Genomic DNA, 20,044 nt, shown 5'->3' on the forward strand with positions numbered 1-20,044 from the left:
AGCTGGAAGGCTATTCCATGCATACACTACCCTCTCATTAAAGTAATACTTCCTGTTGTTTTAAAACATTTGCCCCTCTAAGTTAAGACTATGTCCTCTTGTTGTGGTAGTTTTTCTTCTTTTAAATATAGTCTCCTCCTTTACTATGTTGATTCCCTTAATGTATTTTAATGTTTATATCATATCCCCCCCGTCTTGTCTTTCCTCCAAGCTATACATGTTAAGATCCTTTAACCTTTCCTTGTAAGTTTTATCTTGTAATCCATGAACCAGTTTAGTAGCCCTTCTCTGAAATCTCTCCAAAGTATCAATATCCTTCTGGAGATGCGGTCTCCAGTACTGCGTACAATACTCCAAGTGAGGTCTCACCAGTGTTCTGTACAATAGCATGAGCACTTCCCTCTTTCTACTGCTAATACCTCTCCCTATACAACCAAGCAGGCCCGGACTGGCCATCGGGCACACCGGGCAAATGCCCGGTGGGCCGCGGTGGCCATGGGCCGAGGCCAGCAGGGGAGGTCACAGGATCTCCCCTGCCGGTCTTTGCAGGGCCGGCACTATCCGAGTGCTGGCCCCGCTGTGTTCCATGAAGGGCCGGTGGGGAGATCGAAGATCTCCCTCACCGGCCCACATGTAGTATATTCCGGCCGCCGGCGGGGAGAGAGGGAGGGAGACAGCCTGACAGCAGAGGAACCCGGCAGAGCTCTAACTTGCAGCTCCGCCGGGTTCCTCTCGCGAGATCCGACACTGTTGCCATGGCAACGGTCCGGGTCTCGCGAGAGTGAACTCTAGCCCCACAGGCTAGAGTTCACTTACCACTGGACCACCAGGGATGGATGGCGGCATCAGGATCCCCCCTCCCAGGCATAAGGTAAGTAGGGAGGGGGGAATATAATCACTCACAGCACCCTCACTCTCTCACACACACACCCCCACACACCAATGTTATAACTTTATATATATATATATATATTTTATGTTATAACACACCAATGTTAAAACCACGTTTTCCTCATTACTTCCACATTTTATATTGTAAGTACAATAGTTTGTAGCCATATAGAGTCTTCCCAACGAAAGTAATATACATTTTTAAAATTAAATCCATGGCATTTTTGAGGGACACTGAAATAAAACTATAGTTGCTGATTTCAGTATTTATGCATGATGACTAGCGAATAAGTATATTTATTTAGAAAACTACTCACAAAAGCACAGCATACCTGCTACCAATAATTGGAAAGTTATTGCCCATCTAATACATCCTCTTCATAAACTGGAATTTAAGTGCTAGTTCCAGCAAACTGCATGGCAGCTTTTAAGTGATCCACTCAATGTCGAGAGTGGTATAGGGCAACAGTAACAATGCAATTAAATGTTTGTGATTTAATGAATGTGATTAAGAGGTCCAGTCATTTAGAAAAAATGACACTCACAGCACCCTCACTCACACACACGCACACACACACACACACACTGCTCCCCTGGCACTCACAGCACCCTCACTCACGCACACACACACACTGCTCCCCTGGCACTCACAGCACCCTCCCTCACACACACGCACACACACTGCTCCCCTGGCACTCACAGCACCCTCACTCATGCACACACACACACACACTGCTCCCCTGGCACTCACAGCACCCTCCCTCACACACACGCACACACACTGCTCCCCTGGCACTCACAGCACCCTCACTCACACACACGCACACACACTGCTCCCCTGGCACTCACATCACCCTCACTCATGCACACACACACACACACACACACTGCTCCCCTGGCACTCACAGCACCCTCCCTCACACACACGCACACACACTGCTCCCCTGGCACTCACAGCACCCTCACTCACACACACGCACACACACTGCTCCCCTGGCACTCACATCACCCTCACTCAAACACACGCGCACACACACTGCTCCCCTGGCACTCACATCACCCTCACTCACACACACGCGCACACACACTGCTCCCCTGACACTCACAGCACCCTCACTCTCACACACACACTACACCCTCACATGCACATAGCACCCTCACTCAAACACAGCACCCAGCACTCAGACACAGCACACATTCACTGCACCCCTCACACACACAGCACCCTCACACACACACACTACACTTCTCTTGCACACACACTACAACCCTAACAGACACACACACATCACCCTAACACGCACAGCACCCATGACTCACACACAGCACACACTACACCCCTCACACACACACACATTGCACAATACTCTTTCCTGGCATTTTTGTCTCCTTGTATCCCATCTATGGAGACACCAGAGACAAATTTCAAGCAAACACAGTGCAAGCATGTTATTACATTTGCCTGCGCTGTGCAGAACAAATACAAGGTATTTTTCTCATGCCAGAGCTCTTCAGCAGAGCTCTGCACATGGTATGCCCTGGAAGAGCATTGCACCAACTTGCTCACTTTTTGATGGTGCGTGTTTGTCATGACAAAACACACCCTATCTGACCCCGCCCATTTTTTAGTGGGCCGCTGTAATTAAAAAATGCCCGGGCCGAATTTTCTTCCCAGTCCGGCCCTGCAACCAAGCATTCTGCTAGCATCTCCTGCTGCTCTATTACATTCTTTGCCTACCTTTAAGTCATCAGAAACAATTACCCCTAAATCCCTTTCCTCGGATGTTGAGGTTAGGACTCTATCAAATATTCTGTACTCTGCCCTTGGGGTTTTACGTCCAAGATGCAGTATCTTGCACTTATCCACATTAAATGTCTGCTACCACAACTCTGACCATTCTTCTAGTTTACCTAAATCATTTGGCTTATCCCTCCTGGAATATCAACCCTGTTACATATCTTAGTATCATCAGCAAAAAGACATACCTTACCATCAAGACCTTCTGCAATATCACTAATAAAAATATTAAAGAGAATGGGTCCAAGTACAGATCCGAGAGGTACCCCACTGGTGACAAGACCATGTTTTGAATATACTCCATTGACTAAAACCCTCTGTTGCCTGTAGCAATTTAAGAATACATGTACGGAGAACTTTAAGGGTTACTACCAAAGAACAATATGTGTTCGGCAACATCTCCTGAGTACTGTGATAACCCCCATGTATAGGTGTATCGGATCCTCTGAGGGCTAAATACCTTATTTGGAGGGTGCGCATTCCAGTTTTCCAACTTTGAATATTCTCAGCTGATCTCAGCTGATCATCATGCACCCATGTCCTATTTGGGACATTTTTGAAGCCGGCCAATGTAATTTACCCCCATCAAACCATATATTTTTGAAACGTAGACACCCTAGGGTATTTCGAATGTTGGTATTTTAACACTTTCCATGAACTTATTGTGACAAAACACCTTTTGTCACTGGATTTTTAGGTGACAAGCTGCCCTTTTCCCCTGGCTGTTGGAGGAGTCTGATTGCCGGCCTCCTTCCGCATGACTATGGACCCTGGGAGATTTGGCCATTTAAAAACATTATTCAGCCATATCGGATTGTATTTTACTACTTCTGGCCCTTTAAATACTACTGGGAAGGATTGGTACTTTTTATATGGCACTTTGGATGCAGTCGAAGTGCCGTAGTCGTCGAAGTGGACGCCATTCGACAAAGGAACACGTGGCGGCGGCCATTTTAATTAAGTCGAACACGGTCAGCGATGTGTGCTAGTAAATCCATGGAACTAAAATCGGCTACACAAATGCACGAAAACCGCTGACCCTTACCGTCTCCTCCACTTCGACACTTCGGCTAAAGTCGAAGAGCGTTCGACAATTCGAACGCCATGTTACACTGTGCTATTTGCATGAACGGGGCCCGTTCGTGCATTCGAATGGGACTTAGTAGTTTTTCTAAGTGAACTGCCTTTAACATCGGAAATAGACCGGCCGCACAGCCCAAATCTATGGAACTGTTTTGGGCAGGAAAATGTGCTTGCGGTCGGTCATTAAGGACTTCCGTCTAACTTTTGATGTACTGGAGGGATTTGTATGATTTATGGTTATGTTCATATTTAAAGTATGCTGACTCCGAATATGCATGTTTTATGTGAATATGATGCATATTTTTAAAGTTACAGTATATGTATAAAAAGTGTATTTTTCCTGCCTGTGATAAACTATATTAACCCATTGTGTTCAGTAATTATATCACAGGCAGAGGGGAGGGATTGTATGTTTGTGCTGGGTGGGTTTTACGGTTTGCCTGTAAATGATTGGTTGTACTGTGTCCCACCCTGTGGGATGTCCCCTTGCATGGGGACTTGCATAAAAGCCAGTGTATGGTCATTAAAAGTTCAGATCATCTTGGACCTTCATGAAATTTCGGCTCATGTTTGGGGGATTGGAGAACTACACTATGGGGATTGCTATAATCACTATACTCTCCAGGATATAATCACTAAGCTCTGCTAAGAGCTTGTTCTTGTTCCTGCTCTCTGGAATTCGGAGAGGTCCACCTACTGGAAGCTGGACCCTGGTCTTGGGTCCAGAGTGGGTGGAGACGGCGAGACCCCAACCAAGCTGTGGCGGTTCGTAGGGTCTGCAGTGGTTATGGTGTCAGGCAGAGTGCTTGGAGTCCTCTGAAAGCAATAGGAGCATCCATCAGCGGAAGGTACACAGTCGGGGTGCCAGTGGTTCCGTTACACTTATTCTACCACCAGTCTCTGTCAACCTTTTGGGTAGTATTTTTTTGTGTTATTTTTCACACACATTGCACTTTAGGCATGGATTCTGAGCTCCTCTTAAGTATTACTGCCAAAGAACACCACAATATGTGTTTGGCAACATCTCCTTTTTTAAAAACTTTTTTCACCAGCAGGGGCACTGCCTGTCAGTTCAGGCAGTCCCCTCCGGGCTGCACTCTTTTTAGAGCAGTTACATGGCCCCTGGGGGTCCTAATTTGCATAAGGGGGACTGTCTGGGCTATAAGACAGTCCCCCCAGTGAAGCAGAAGACTGATCGCCGGCGTGGGAATGATGTAAGTACATGGGAAGGGAAAAGGAGGGAGGGTAGGGGATAATTTAAAAAATATATATATTTTTTTAAATTATTTTTAATTTTTATTTTAACTAAGTGCCTTGACCCCTCGAGGCACTCAGTACAGGCAGAGCATCGGAAGCCTGCCTAAAGGCTTCCGATGCTCTGCCTCACTGCCGGGCGCCACGTGGAGCAACCCGAAAGTGATCGCTTCGGGGTGAGTGATCACCCGGTGTTCTACGGCGGCCACCGGCAGTGATGGGGGTATTGCAGCGATGCCTCAATGCACCATTAGAGCTGCTGGAAGTGATCATGATTGCTTCCAGCGCTCTTATTCCCCGCGGACGTATCAGACCATTTTTTGTCAGACTTACCTGATACTTTCATGGTCACTAAGGGGTTCAAATAAATCCACTCTTTTGTTTACTTTGAAGTCCTACAAGCGTGAGGACGTGCAACTTTTTTATACTGTACTTTTCTAAATAAACTTATGTTTCAATGAAAACTGAAGTTTTTGTATTTTGTGGCCCATGTTAGCCTTTGAGTTTGACATGCTTGCCCTAAAGCAATAGAGAAACTTATAAGTGTCCTGCATAATGAAAGCAAATGTTATGAACTCCTATTTGTTAGCAAAATGGTTGCATTTGTTCCAGATTCGTCCCCCCACAGGATGCTTCAAAGAAGTTTCAATAGCTATATGTGGAAGAGTAAAAAATGAGATTGAAGCTCTCAATGTTGTCCCAAAAGAAAGAAAAAGAACATCTATCAAATACAGCTATTATTCCAGTTGTGTAAAATGCCCCTTCCCACGTACATTTCTCACGGACTCCTGGAGGAGTGTGGAAGCCAGCCTCCTGCCCACCGACTATGGCCTGGGACACCGTTTGGGAGTTACTCTGCCCAGCGGCCATTATCAACTTTCCCTGGGTGCCCCTGGTTCGGCACTTTCCCTTCATGCAAATAGAACTGAACTCTGGCTCTCTGGCGGCCATTCGCATGAACCAATCCCACGAATAGTTCAAGCGGTACTGAGCCACGACAGCTATGGAACTAAATTCGGCATGAGGGCTTTGTGGGCTCCCGATCACCTCAGCGGGACTTTGCTGCGAATGTTATGGAACTGTTTTCGTTATGAGGTGACTGTGCGTTCCCGGACAACTTGGTTCGCCTTTTTGAACCACTTTGAAATCCGTCAGGAGAGCGCTTTTTGGAGGGATGGTTGTAGCGGAATGGACGCTTGCCAGACAGTTTTTATTCAGCTTTTTTGGCTCTCCGTCCCCCTTGTAGCAGAGCTTCCACCTTTCATGTGTTTCCCCCCTGTGGTTTTTTGTGGTTTCTCTTTGGCTGTTCCGGAGACTTCATACAAACGGAATCCCGAACGAGGACCACCCGTGTGCCCCATTAGAACGTTGACACCAACCACTCAAGTGCGAAACCGCAAGGGAAACAATTAATAAGTGCTTCCCCTGGGTGGGGCAGAGAGAATGGGTCAGTGAGAATGGCGGCCATCTTGTCTCCTAAACTTGGGCAGCAGTACTAGGTCATCGAGTGCCTGGAGCTCTTTTCGGCTAGGCACTCGCGCAAACGCCGGTAAACCTTAGACCGCTGCCCGTTCCAGTTCCCAACCACCTACACGAACGACGTTCTGGAGATAGGAACTACTGAACAGGGGGAGCATTTGTATCCTGAAATAAAGAGATTCCCTTGTATGGTGTTCGCACAAGAACCTCACAAACGGAGACAGGCCAGGGCACCTATTTCCCTGGAACTGTTTTGGGCTAGTGCCTTGTGGCTGGCCGGTCAAAACTTTACCACTATGGTATTTCCGTTCTGCTGAACCAATCTGAGTGATTCTTGGCTATGTTGGATACTCACGGGGCTATCGGGGAATGTACTTTTCGTGGGATTCTTGGGTATAGTTGAGGTACTTTTGGGGTACAGGATATTTTTGGGGATTTTCTGTAAATGGGAGATTTAAATTAGAGGAGTTTTCTCAGGCACAGAGGATCCAGGGATTGAAGCCCCCGCATTATTGTGTGTAAAACCTCTTGCATGAGACTGGGCATAAAAGCCGTGTATGTGACAATAAACTTCAATTGTACTCCCAGAACTGTGTGTTGTCCAGCTGGGGAGGAGGTGGGAGGTGTTGGACTTGTTCCTGAGTTTAATTTCGTGGGTCTGGCGGAGAAGAGTCCCTGCTAGGACTAGGGCTCCGCAACATTGGTGGCAGCAGTGGGACCCAGAGCTCACGGAGGAACAAGAACCACAGTGGATGTTTAGCAGTACCGTGAATGAAGATTGACTATACTGTCCTGAAACGGTTCATGCTAAAGGATCTCCTAGAGGCAAGAGGGATAGCAGCAAGCAATAAGAAGAAGGCCACCCTCATTGCCGAAATCATGGCGGAATACTGAATGGACGGCGCTTTGGATCAGCACGAACGAGAAACTACCGAATTTCAAAGGGAACTACAATTTTGTATATCTTTTTATGGCAATAACCCGTTGACTGAAATTATTGCCCGAACCATGACGGAAGTCCAGGAGTTTGTGTTAAAATGGAACAAAAGGCAAGCTCCCAAAAGGACCCAGGCAGTGACAAGAGAGTACCAGAGGTACCAGAGGGTAAGCACAAAATTCCTTATGGTGCATTTAAAAACTTTGTAGAGGCGGAGGAAGATATTTATGCTTTCCTCCAAGACTTTAAGAGACAATGTACACTACATGGGATCAGTCTAGAAGACTGGGTGCCGCTTTTGGGTAGCAGATTATCAGGGCGGGAAGCCTACGCCTACCGAACAGTCCCTGATGAGGATATTCGAGACTATGTTCGGGTGAAGACCGTATTATTAGCTAGGTATGCCATCACTCCAGAGGCATACCGCATACCGGTTCAGAGAAACACAGAAAACAGAGAGTCCCATGCCGAGTGGGCATGTCGGCTACACTGAGATGCCTCAGGGTAGGTACAAGCTCACCAAGTGAGTACCATGGAAGAACTGTTGCAGCTGGTACCAGTGGAACATTTTTTTAACGGGCTGAATATCTGGATGCCCGCCGACCTTGACCATCCTTAGCCCCTACTGGACCAGTGGCACAAGCCACACAACTCAGTACCTTCAACGCCCCACCACCATGCTTCCAACAGCAGGGCCAGGTACAGTGCCACCTGTGCAAAAAGATAGGGCACATGCAAAGGGATTGCCCCAGAACCGAGACCGGGCACAGTGGATCCACCCTGGGCCACCCACAGCAGCCAGAGCAGCAGCCCACTATTACCAGACGGAGGCACCCAACACCACCCGTAGAGCACTGCACAAAGCCGACTAGGTTCAAGCCGCTGCAGATAATCGCCAGCATCACCGGCAGACAGTGCACCTTCAGGGCAAGGAGGTTCAAGGGATCCACGACATGGGAGCCACCCTTACCCTGGTAAAGCGACATTTGGTGCTGGATGCAGCAAAGATCTGGAATTCGGTGGCAGTACGGGTAGTCGGGGGAGCAGTTTACCGGTTGCCTGCTGCCCGAGTAAATTTACATTGGAGAGCGGGGTCTGGAATGGTGGAGGTGGGGTTGATGCCAGAACTACCAGCAAAGGTACTATTGGGGAACGATCTGGGAAAGCTCACGTTAGCTTTTGAGCCCCAGTAGCAGCCGGTACTGTACCTGGTGGTCACCCGGCAACAGGCCCGCACCAGAGACCACAGCTCACACCCGGAGGCTCAGGTAAGCGACCCATTACGACCCATAGAGTTTGGGAAAGAAGTGACCACAGACCCCACGCTACAGGTATTCAGGGATAGGGTCACCTCCAGTCAGGCTGGGTTAGAGGGGGAGAGGTGTGTGTGGGACAAGGGACTGCTTTACCTGGAGACAGAAAGGGTAGTGGCTGGGTCAGAACCGATCCGCAATCCCACTATACAGCTAGTGGTACCTCAGAGGTACCGGCAGAACCTGCTCCAGATAGCGCACGACATCCCGCTATCCAGGCATTTTGGGGTTAGTCGAACCAGATATCGGCTTACCCAAAATTTATTTTGGCCCGGGATCACGCAGGATATTAGGTGGTATTGCGAGACGTGCAATACTTGCCAGAGAGTAGGTAAGAGGGGAGACCACCACAAGGCCAAACTTCACCCTCTCCCTGTTATTGAAGAACCTTTTAGCCGGATAGAGGTAGTGTCAGGATTACAGTATGATCCAGCACGTAGAATTGTGTAACACAGAGGACTGATAGGTAACGTAAGCCGGACCTTAGAATGGCCGGACTTACGTACCAAAGAATACAATAGTCAGGAATAGCCGAGGTCAAGGGACACAAAAAGAGACAAAGCGATAAGGAAAAGCCCGGGGTCAGGGATGCCAGAAAATAGGGAAGTCAAAATCAATGCCAAAGTCAAATAACCAGAATAACCAGAATCAATAACGCGCTCTTGGAAAGCCACAAGGGAAACCATGACAGGGCACTGAGCAAAAGGAGCTGGCCCTAAATACCCCGCCTGCCAAAGGCAGTTACCAGGTTCCTATTTGCATGATTGCTGCTCAGTACAAACTCTACTGTGGATTGATTGCTGCTCGGCACAACTTTTCCTGTCAGGACAGTAATGTTGCGCGGCACAACTTTTCCTGTCAGAACAGTGAATGCCAGTAATCACATTTTTATGTGCGGATGAATACGTGACAGTACCACATTTAAAGAAGCCTATATGTGAATTCAGAAATGTCTTTCTCGGGACGGTCTGATATAGCTATGTACTAGTCTATCTTTTAGTGTTGGCGCCTCTCTAAATATAATTCTCGGTTTAGGTGGTAGTATAGATGCTAGTACCTGGTCTTGTCTAAGTAAGTCCCAATTCTTGTATACAGCCTTCTTTATATAATTTATCTGGGCATTAAAGTTAAAAATTAGAGGACATGTTGAGTTTTCTTTTCCTTTTGGAGCTAAAATCTCCTTTCTAATACCCAATACTTTTTCTGTTGCTCTAGAGAGCAAGTCATGATCGTAATCCTTTTATACAAATTGTGCTCTAACTTCATTTAATTGTTCCTGTCATATTTCCTCCTCAGAACAGTTTTTCTTGATTCTTAAATATTGGCCGTACACTTTGTAGCCATGAGGGATAATGGCAATTTGATGTCCAGATGAAACTGTTAACGTCTACAGGTTTAAAAAACGTTTTTGACTTTAAAATTCCCTTATCTATATATAAAACTAGATCCAAAAACTTGACGCTTTCTCTACTATATGTGTATGTGAATGACAGATTACAATCATTGTGATTGATATTTGCCAGAAATTCCAACAGGTCTGCTTCCGTGCCTTTCCAAACAAAAAAACAGTTGACTATATAACGTCTATATAAGACTAGGTTTGCTACCCAGCGATGCCCCTGCCAAATAAAAATGTGTTCTTGGACCTAAAAAATTACTTTCATAGTTATTGGGATTATTAGAATTCGTACTATGATGGTTTACTGGTTCAATGCTGTGGTCTAAGGCCGCAAATCTATTATTATGTCTCCAACTAGTATTTTCTAGTGGCCTATATGATTTGGGAGTGAAGGAGGTTTTAGTATTATTATATTGGGGTAATTTTCCTCCCTTACGATGTCTGACAGTGGCCCATCTAGATTCTTTAGGAGTTCTATTTGGAGGTATTTGGAGTTTTACTTTAAAGTTTAGTGTTGCATATGATTTATGTTTGGGAGGATGAATATTCTCTGTAGAGTTCCTTATGTCATCTGTTATGCCCTGAGAGTTTGTGCTTGGATGGTAGAGCATCCTATTATTATTTCTCTCCTTTTTCTTAAAATCTCTTACATGGTTTTCTTTAAAATCCTGTTGATCCCTATCGAATTTTCTTTTTTTGACACTCATAACTTTTTCAAAAGTTTTCTCTAGTTTTTGCTCTATTATTTCTATGAGTGTAACACACTCTGGAAGTTCTAGATGCGGGGTTAGTGTTTCTTTAAGATTACTAATGTCTCTATCAATAGCTGCTAACATTCTTTCACGTTTACATATGATGTGGCTCATGAGTTCAAATGAACAATGGTCAAGTATGCGATCCCAGATAGTGTTAAATTCTGGGCCGTCTTTGTCCGTGAATGACTGTAACATTATTCTCAGCCCCCGCGGAATAATACGACTTTCCCAGTACTTTTCCAAGGAAGCTACCTCTAACTTAAGTGTCATGTCCTTGGTAATACGTTTTTCTCAAGAAAAAACTTGCTTTCTGAATTATCTGAACCCTGTTTTAGTGCTAGATCTATTGAACACTGGCCTCTAAATGTGAATAGAGACATAGTTCAAAATGCTGCTTCTCTAAATATGGGAAAAATAAAATAATAATTTAAAAGGTAAGAGGGAGCAATGAAAATAAAATATAATAAAATAAACCAGTGAGTAAATAAGGGCTCTAAAACACTTTATATCAATATTAGTTTATGCAGGGATATGTCCAAATAGTATCAGGAATTTGTAACTGTTGCAAAAAAATCTGTATGTTCTTAGTCGAGGTCTGTATCATTCAGTGCAACTTAGTATCCCACAAAGTTAAGTGGTGGAATTTATTCCTAAATGCCACCAAACAAGCATAGGTGTAGTACAGTGTAAAAGCCGAGATGGATATGGTTACCGCTCCGTTGATATAGATTAGCAAGCTGGTCCTGTGCGCTCAGACCTATATCCTCGCTGGAACGCCGGCTGTCAGGTACTGCCGTACTTGCCTTTAGCAATTTCCCATTTAAAAAATCCCGCCAAACACTATCTACGCGTTTCACCCGTTAGATCAGGCTTCTCAAGATAAAGTGTTCGGGGGAATTGAGGCTAAATATATACATCACCTAATTACATTTCTCAGGTGTGTAACTTTTCCATACTCATAATCATATATGCATAAAAAAAACTCCATACTTTAGTGCAAGTTTACATGTAGACCGTATACTTTCCATCTTACAATTCCATCTTACAATTCCAATTGTTACATAGATCAATAGTTATACATTTTAAAAAAGGTTTATAAATAGGTTTATAATGCGAAACTCTGATTACAGGGAAATTTGCCTTTTAGCTCATTGGAATAAAACTATAGAGCCTCCATTTTGTTTAAATGTACATATGGATTTAGGCCAGAGCGCAGGTAACATTCTCATTGTTTTCACCACACAATATGCCTTACAGGATGGTGAGAAGGCGGCTGGTAACAATATTTTGGGATGTTTTTGCTTTGATTGGTGGCAAACTTATAGCTTTTGAACTCCATGGCTGCTTTTACCATGATTGCCCTAATTGTTACATAGGTAAGGACCAGAGGCGGCTCTAGACTTTATGAGGCCTTAGGCGAAACGTAAACATGAGGCCCCACTAACAAAAAAGTGTCACATATACACATTGATGCACTGTCTACCTGTGTATGTGCCTGAGAGTGTGTCTGACAGAGAGTATCATTGTGTGTGTGAATGTATGTCTCTGTGAGCATGTTTGCGTTTTTGTCTGAGACCCTGTGTATGGGGTAGCTGCTTGAAGTGTGTTGTGTGTATGGGGGGGAGTGATGGTGAGAGGGAGCGGGGGGTGTGATGGTGAGAGGGAGCGGGGGGTGTGATGGTGAGAGGGAGCGGGGGGTGTGATGGTGAGAGGGAGCGGGGGGGGGTGATGGTGAGAGGGAGCGGGGGGTGTGATGGTGAGAGGGAGCGGGGGGTGTGATGGTGAGAGGGAGCGGGGGGGGTGATGGTGAGAGGGAGCGGGGGGTGTGATGGTGAGAGGGAGCGGGGGGTTGATGGTGAGAGGGAGCGGGGGGTTGATGGTGAGAGGGAGCGGGGGGTTGATGGTGAGAGGGAGCGGGGGGTTGATGGTGAGAGGGAGCGGGGGGTTGATGGTGAGAGGGAGCGGGGGGGTTGATGGTGAGAGGGAGTGGGGGGTTGATGGTGAGAGGGAGCGGGGGGTGATGGTAATGTGACAGGGAGCGGGGGGTGATGGTAATGTGAGAGTGAGGGGGGGTAATGTAAAAGTGAGGGGGTAATGTAAGAGTGAGGGGGGTAATGTGAGAGTGAGGGGGGTAATGTGAGAGTGAGGGGGTAATGTGAGAGTGAGGGGGGTAATGTGAGAGTGAGAGGGGGGTAATGTGAGAGTGAGGGTAATGTGAGAGTGAGGGGGCATAATGTGAGAGTGAGGGGGCATAATGTGAGAGTGAGGGGGCATAATGTGAGAGTGAGGGGGCATAATGTGAGAGTGAGGGGGCATAATGTGAGAGTGGGTGGGTAATGTGAGAGTGGGTGGGTAATGTGAGAGTGGGGGGGCTAATGTGAGAGTGGGGGGGGCTAATGTGAGAGTGAGGGGGGTAATGTGAGAGTGAGGGGGGTAATGTGAGAGTGAGGGGGGTAATGTGAGAGTGAGAGGGGGTAATGTGAGAGTGAGAGGGGGTAATGTGAGAGTGAGAGGGGGTAATGTGAGAGTGAGAGGGGGTAATGTGAGAAGGAGGGGGTAATGTGAGAAGGAGGGGGTGATGGTGAGTGGGGTGAGGCTGAGGGTGGTGACGGAGGGTTATGCTGAGGGTGGTGGGGGTGATGCTGAGGGTGGTGAGGGGGGTGATGCTGAGGGTGGTGAGGGGGGTGATGCTGAGGGTGGTGGTGATGAGGAGGGTGGTGGGGGATGGTGGTGATGATGAGGGTGGTGGGTGATGGTGGTGATGATGAGGGTGGTGGGGGGGTGGTGAGGCTGAGGGTGGTGGGGGATGAAGCCGAGGGTGGTGGGGGGTGAGGCTGAGGGTGGTGGGGGGTAAAGCTGAGGGTGGTGGGGGGTAAAGCTGAGGGTGGTGGGGGGTGATGGTGGTAGGGGGTGAGGCTGAGGGTGGTGATGGTTGTGGGGGGTGAGGCTGAGGGTGGTGGGGGGTGATGGTGAGGGTGGGGAGGGGTGATGCTGAGGGTGCTGGGGGGTGATGGTGAGAGTGGTGGGGGGTGATGGTGAGGGTGGGGAGGGGTGATGGTGGGGGGTGAGGCTGAGGGTGGTGATGGTGGTGGGGGGTGAGGGTGGTGTGTGATGGTGGTGGGGGTGAGGCTGAGGGTGGTGGGGGGTGATGGTGAGAGTGGTGGGGGGTGATGGTGGGGGGGTGAGGCTGAGGGTGGTGGGGGTGAGGCTGAGGGTGAGGGTGGTGGGGGTGAGGCTGAGGGTGGTGGGGATGATGGTGAGAGTGGTGGGGGGTGATGGTGGGGGGGGTGAGGCTGAGGGTGGGGGTGAGGCTGAGGGTGGTGGGGGTGAGGCTGAGGGTGGTGGGGGTGATGGTGGTGGGGGGTGAGGCTGAGGGTGGTGGGGGGTGATGGTGAGGGTGGGGAGGGGTGATGGTGGTGGGGGGTGAGGCTGAGGGTGCTGGGGGGTGATGGTGAAAGTGGTGGGGGGTGATGGTGAGGGTGGGGAGTGGTGATGGTGGGGGGTGAGGCTGAGGTTGGTGGGGGTGAGGCTGAGGGTGAGGGTGGTGGGGTGAGGCTGAGGGTGGTGGGGGGTGATGGTGAGAGTGGTGGGGGGTGATGGTGGGGGGTGAGGCTGAGGGTGGGTGAAGCTGAGGGTGGTGGGGGTGAGGCTGAGGGTGGTAGGGGGTGAGGCTGAGGGTGGTGATGGTGGTGGGGGGTGAGGCTGAGGGTGGTGGGGGGTGATGCTGTGGGTGAGGCTGAGTGTGGTGGGGGTGATGGGGAGGGAGAGCCTACCTTTCCCTGGTGGTCCAGTGGGTTCCCTGGTGGTCCGGTGGCCACTGCTTCCGGTCTGCAGCTCCGCATAGCTGCAGACCATGTAATCTCGCGAGATTTCAGAGCGTTGCCGCGGTAATCCGCGGCAACGCTCTGATTGGCCAATTCTCGCGAGTCACATGGTCTGCAGCTCTGCACACTGCGGAGCTGCAGACCAGTGTCTGCGATGGTGGCCGGGCAGCCAGGAGGGGCCTCGCACCCGGCGGCATACCGGGCAAGCCGCCGGGCCCCCTCCTGGTGTCAGGTCCTCGGTCAGTGACCGAGGACCTGACACACTCTGCTCACAGGTGGTTTAGGCGGCCGCGAGGCCCCCGCCAGCGCAAGGCCTTAGGCGGCCGCCTAAACCGCCTAATTAGAGAGCCGCCTCTGGTAAGGACATTAACAGAGTTACAAACATCACCTTTGCACTGTTGCACCGTAAAACCATGGAAAAACTTATTTTTTAAGATAGTGTGGTTATGATGTGCATGTGATGTAGGAGCCTGATTGGACAAACATGTTATATTTGGAGGCCGCAATACATTTGTTAACATTCTTTATCATCTTTTTCAAATCATTCCTGAACAATTTTTCTGTGTGGCAGGGTGCATTAATCTGCCATCAGGGAACACCATTGCTATAAGAAGGTGTACATGGTCTGCAACAATTCTGCCCTAATCTAAGACATTTCTGCCCTATCATGTGCTGGGAGTGGGGGTCCATAGCTGGTTTAGCATATCTGCTCAATCTTTGTTCTTCCCCGCTTTTTAATATTTTAATTTCATTCATATTGTGATTTCTCTCAAAATTTCGTTTTTATACTTTAACAATTTCATTCTCTGTTTTTCTTCTATCCTTTTAACCATAACTTGCTAAACTAGTCCAATCTAGGCAGTATACCACTGCCACCTACTGGTGATTGTGCGTGTTACTGACAATGTTATTATTGGAAACTACTAAGAAGAATTTAAAGAGAAAAAAATATGCTCACTTGAAACTATCTAGTTTTATTAGAATTTTGTCTAAAAAAATAATTGCATTATCTTGTAGGTTTATGGTTTATTTTGAGTTCCACATTCTGAAAACATTTTAAAATAAATAATAAAAGTTACATTTTATCAGTCTTGTTTCTTCTTCTTGGCTTCCTGTTGTGGATATTTTCCAAGCCACATATTGGTCCTCGGACTGTATCTTTTTACGAATTTCTATTCTACATCCAATAAACATGTGTCTGTAATTGTTGTGATTATATACATTGTGCGTTCAACTTTAAACATGCATGATACAAATCTCCTATCTGTCCTAAAATGTAACATGTCCCCAGCCATGTTGTAAATAAAAGTAGATTTTATTAAAGGCATGAGATTGGTATTATCCTAACCATCTACCCCGCTAACTACCCTCAATAATTGTAATTACTGTTTTTTTCCATTTAAAAGACTTAAAATAAGTCCACTTTGCATTCATGCAGTTTGATTTTTTTTTTTTTATGGATGTTTTATCATCTTCATTAAAGGGACACTCCAGTGCCAGGAAAACAATCCGTTTTCCTGGCACTGCAGGTCACCTCTCCCTCCCACCACCCATCCCCGGTTGCTGAAGGGGTGAAAACCCCTTCAGTCACTTACCTGAGACCCCCGCCGATGTCCCTTGGTGGTGGTTTCTGCTCGTCGCCGCTCCTCCTCTTCCTTACATCAGCCGGTTGGCGAGACTGATCCCGCCCCCCCCCCGGTTGAGGAGACCTAATGCGCATGCGCGGCAATGCCGCTTTTAATGCTTTCAATGCTTTCCTGTGGGGAATTGAGCGACGCTGGAGGTCCTCACACAGCGTGAGGACGTCCAGCGACGCTATAGCATAGGTTTTCTGTGCTATGGACCAGGAAGTGCCCTCTAGTGGCTGTCTAGTAGACAGCCACTAGAGGAGGAGATAACCCTGCAAGGTAATTATTGCAGTTTATAAAAAAGTTCAAGTTGTTAACTCCCAACATAATTAGCGCATTCTATTGCAACCATGAAATAAGAATATTGCTAGCAGATTAGTGCTATATAAACTACGTACGGTACTGATTAATACACATTCTATAGATGTCAAGTTTGTTTGTTTCTAACTCATTCTATCTAGTCTAATTCCCATGCGTTTCCTGTTATGGAGTGGTAGAAGGAGAATAATTTATAATACAAGCCTCTGTCTTAATAAAATCTATATTGTGTGTGTACAAGAATATTTGTAGGAACAATCGCTTTTGAAAAATGTTTCTTAACGATTGTGTCCATATGTATGTTCTTTTGCATTCCTCTGTGTCACTGCTCTATTGTAAATCTGGGCAATAAAATTCCAAGCAAAACTAACACGCTTTCAGTAACTTTACAACCAGCGGGCAATAGGGCTTTTTTTAAAACCAGGATTTAACAGGGAAAAAAACACCCGCTGTATGCTGACTGGGAGTGATTTTCTGGGTCACTTGTCATGTCCTTTGTGTGTCAGCGCATGTGATCACATCAAAGTTTGTAGGTAGAAAACCCTAGAAGATGAAAGAACCTATCAGAACCAGGATAAAGAGAGGCATGGTAAACCTACAGAACGCAGTATTTGAAGAAATCGGAGTTCAAGGATCACTGTCCACAGGTAACAGGATTCCACTATTGAAAATTATATGTTCATTCATTGACTTACTGGAATGGAAAAAAGGCTTGGATCTAAGAAGGACATGTGATGGTTGAGGTTGGGAGCAGAGCAGAGCAGAGCAGTGTAAGGATATCTCCCGGAGATATGAGAACATGCATATAGACATTTTTTTTAATAACCGGCTGTGGGATACTGTGCTTGTTCAATGAATGAGTGTGCACAAGTGTACATGCAACCTGAGTTTTGGGCGTCTTTACAGTGTGATAGAATGATCGATAACTATTTGATTTTGATAAGTAGTTAGTTAATTACTGCGAAACATTTAAAATATATGCCTTGCCAGCCTGCGATTATAGAATGTGATACTCCTAGAGAACAGCTGCTCTCCGTTTACTGGTATGCCATGAGGAGTACTGGGGAGACACAAGCTGTTCATTTCTCGCACCCCAGGTCATCTCCCAGCAAATCACCAACGGTAGTGGAGGAGATTAATTATGGGTAGCATGCTGCTGCCATGATGGATGGTGATGATGATTAAAAGAAGCCTAACACCAAAATAAATTCATATAATATAAAAGATACATAATGCTAAAGTGAATATTTGCGGAAAATAATCTATGGCTTTATAATGATGTCTCCAGAGGACTTCTATTGAAAGTGGCATTAAAGGGGATTAAGCAATGATGCCAGAGTTTTTTTTATTTTGCAGGATATGTTTTTGAATGATGCATTATGCAAGGCAATTGTGCACATTTAGTGCCTCGCATATTTTTTATTGTATTTAATTTATATGGAGGAAACATAAGATTCAAGTGTATATCATGAACAAATAATGCCATACAAGGGTTTTGAAGATGTAATAAACCACTGGCTAAAAAGTTTATACATGTTGGCAGAACCACAAGGTGGCAATGTATTTACCTAAAGTGTTTAAATTGAGTGTTTAGTGGAGTGGATTAGGGCTAAGTGTAGATTTAGCATTAGGGCTAAAATCCCTTTAATCTTATAACATCAACGGAACATTGAGATTAGTAGGAATTACAATCCCATACAGTAGTTCCTGTTTGCAGGTGCAGTTCTTTATGCAGTTCCTTTCCCTCTGTAATGGTAGAGAAAGAGTTAATGGTGGCTTCTGTAAATTCTAGCTGATGCAAGGGAACATAACTCTCACTATTCGCAGAGCATGTATGTTCCAGATTGTCTAAGAATGTAAGGAGACTGCTCTCAATCAATCAGTGGCCGCTCTGCCCGGCTGCACTCCACTTCCTGTAAGTGACAATTTAGAAGGCAAACGCCACCAGGGGAGGAGAAGAGATTGGCTCTCAAGGCAACTTAAGGGTTAAACCATTCTTGAAGTAAGAGTGCCTCAAGGGGCCTTTTGGCACCATAACAACTTTATAATTGTGACGTTGTTTTGGTGCCTGGAGTGTCCCATTAAGCCGAAAGTGAGAATTCAAAGTGAATTTCACATTTAAGGACAAAATAGCGGGACTGGAAAAATTATTTGTCAGCTATGGTCACTACAACAGATTGGCTACTCTAGACTTAAATTGGAAAGTAGTGTTATCATTTATATAGCATTGACATATTACAAAGTACTTTACAGTAACAGAAAGGGTCTCTTATCCAAGGACATTCAAACCTAGGTTTTACAGATATAAGGAAGTAACAATGCCACTGCTCTAACTAGCCCAATCTCCAGTGGTGTATCCTGGTTTTGTGCTGCCCTAGGCAGGACAAAACTCAGGCGCCCCCCTCTCCCCCCCCACGCCACCCCTTCCCCCCGCCCCGCCTTCTAAATACACACACACACATTCACTGACAGATACGCATACACTAGCAGAAACACACACACACTAACAGACACACACACTAACAGACACGCACACACACATACACACACTAACAGACACACACTAACAGACACACACTAACAGAAACACTAACAGACACACACACACTCACACTCACTAACAGACACACACACACACACTCACACTCACTAACACTTTTTTTTTTTACTTTAACCCCCCCCAGCCTCCTTACCTTTGGGAATGCTGGGGGGGGTCATCTTTCTCCCTGGTGGTCCAGTGGCTGCTGGGCGGTCGGGGGGGGCGCTGGCGGGCGGCTGGCGAGGGAGCACTTCCTCTGAGCTGTCTGCTCAGCTCCCTCGCACACCGCAGAGTGAGGCTGGGAGGCAGAGCCGGAATATGACGTCATATTCCGGCTCCCAGCCTCACTCTGCGGCGCGCGAGGGAGCTGAGCAGACACCTCAGAGGAAGTGCTCCCTCGCCAGCGCCGCCCGCCAGTGCCGCCCGACCGCCCAGCAGCCCGCCAGCATGTCTGTTAGCCGCAAGGCTAACAAGACATTTGCCTTGGGCATTTGGGGGAGGCTTTTTTTGCCGCCCCCTGGAAAATGCCGTCCAAGGCAAATGCCTTGTTTGCCTCGCGGCTAAAACGTCCCTGCCAATCTCACTTTGCTTTCAATTTGAATTCTCACTTTAGTGATTTAAATGGACACTATAGTCACCAAAACTACTATACCTTAATGTTGATTTTCTGATATCTATAGTCTGTCCCTTCAGGCTTTTCAATTTAAACAGCAGTGTTTACATTGGCGCCTAGTAACACCACTCAGACTGCCTCTAGAGGTGCTTCCTATTTCAGTGTTGCACAGTGTGCAGCACCTACGTTAACATCTCTACACCGTGCATGGAG

Source organism: Pelobates fuscus, chromosome 2 (assembly GCF_036172605.1).
Source record: "Pelobates fuscus isolate aPelFus1 chromosome 2, aPelFus1.pri, whole genome shotgun sequence".
NCBI lineage: Eukaryota > Metazoa > Chordata > Amphibia > Anura > Pelobatidae > Pelobates > Pelobates fuscus.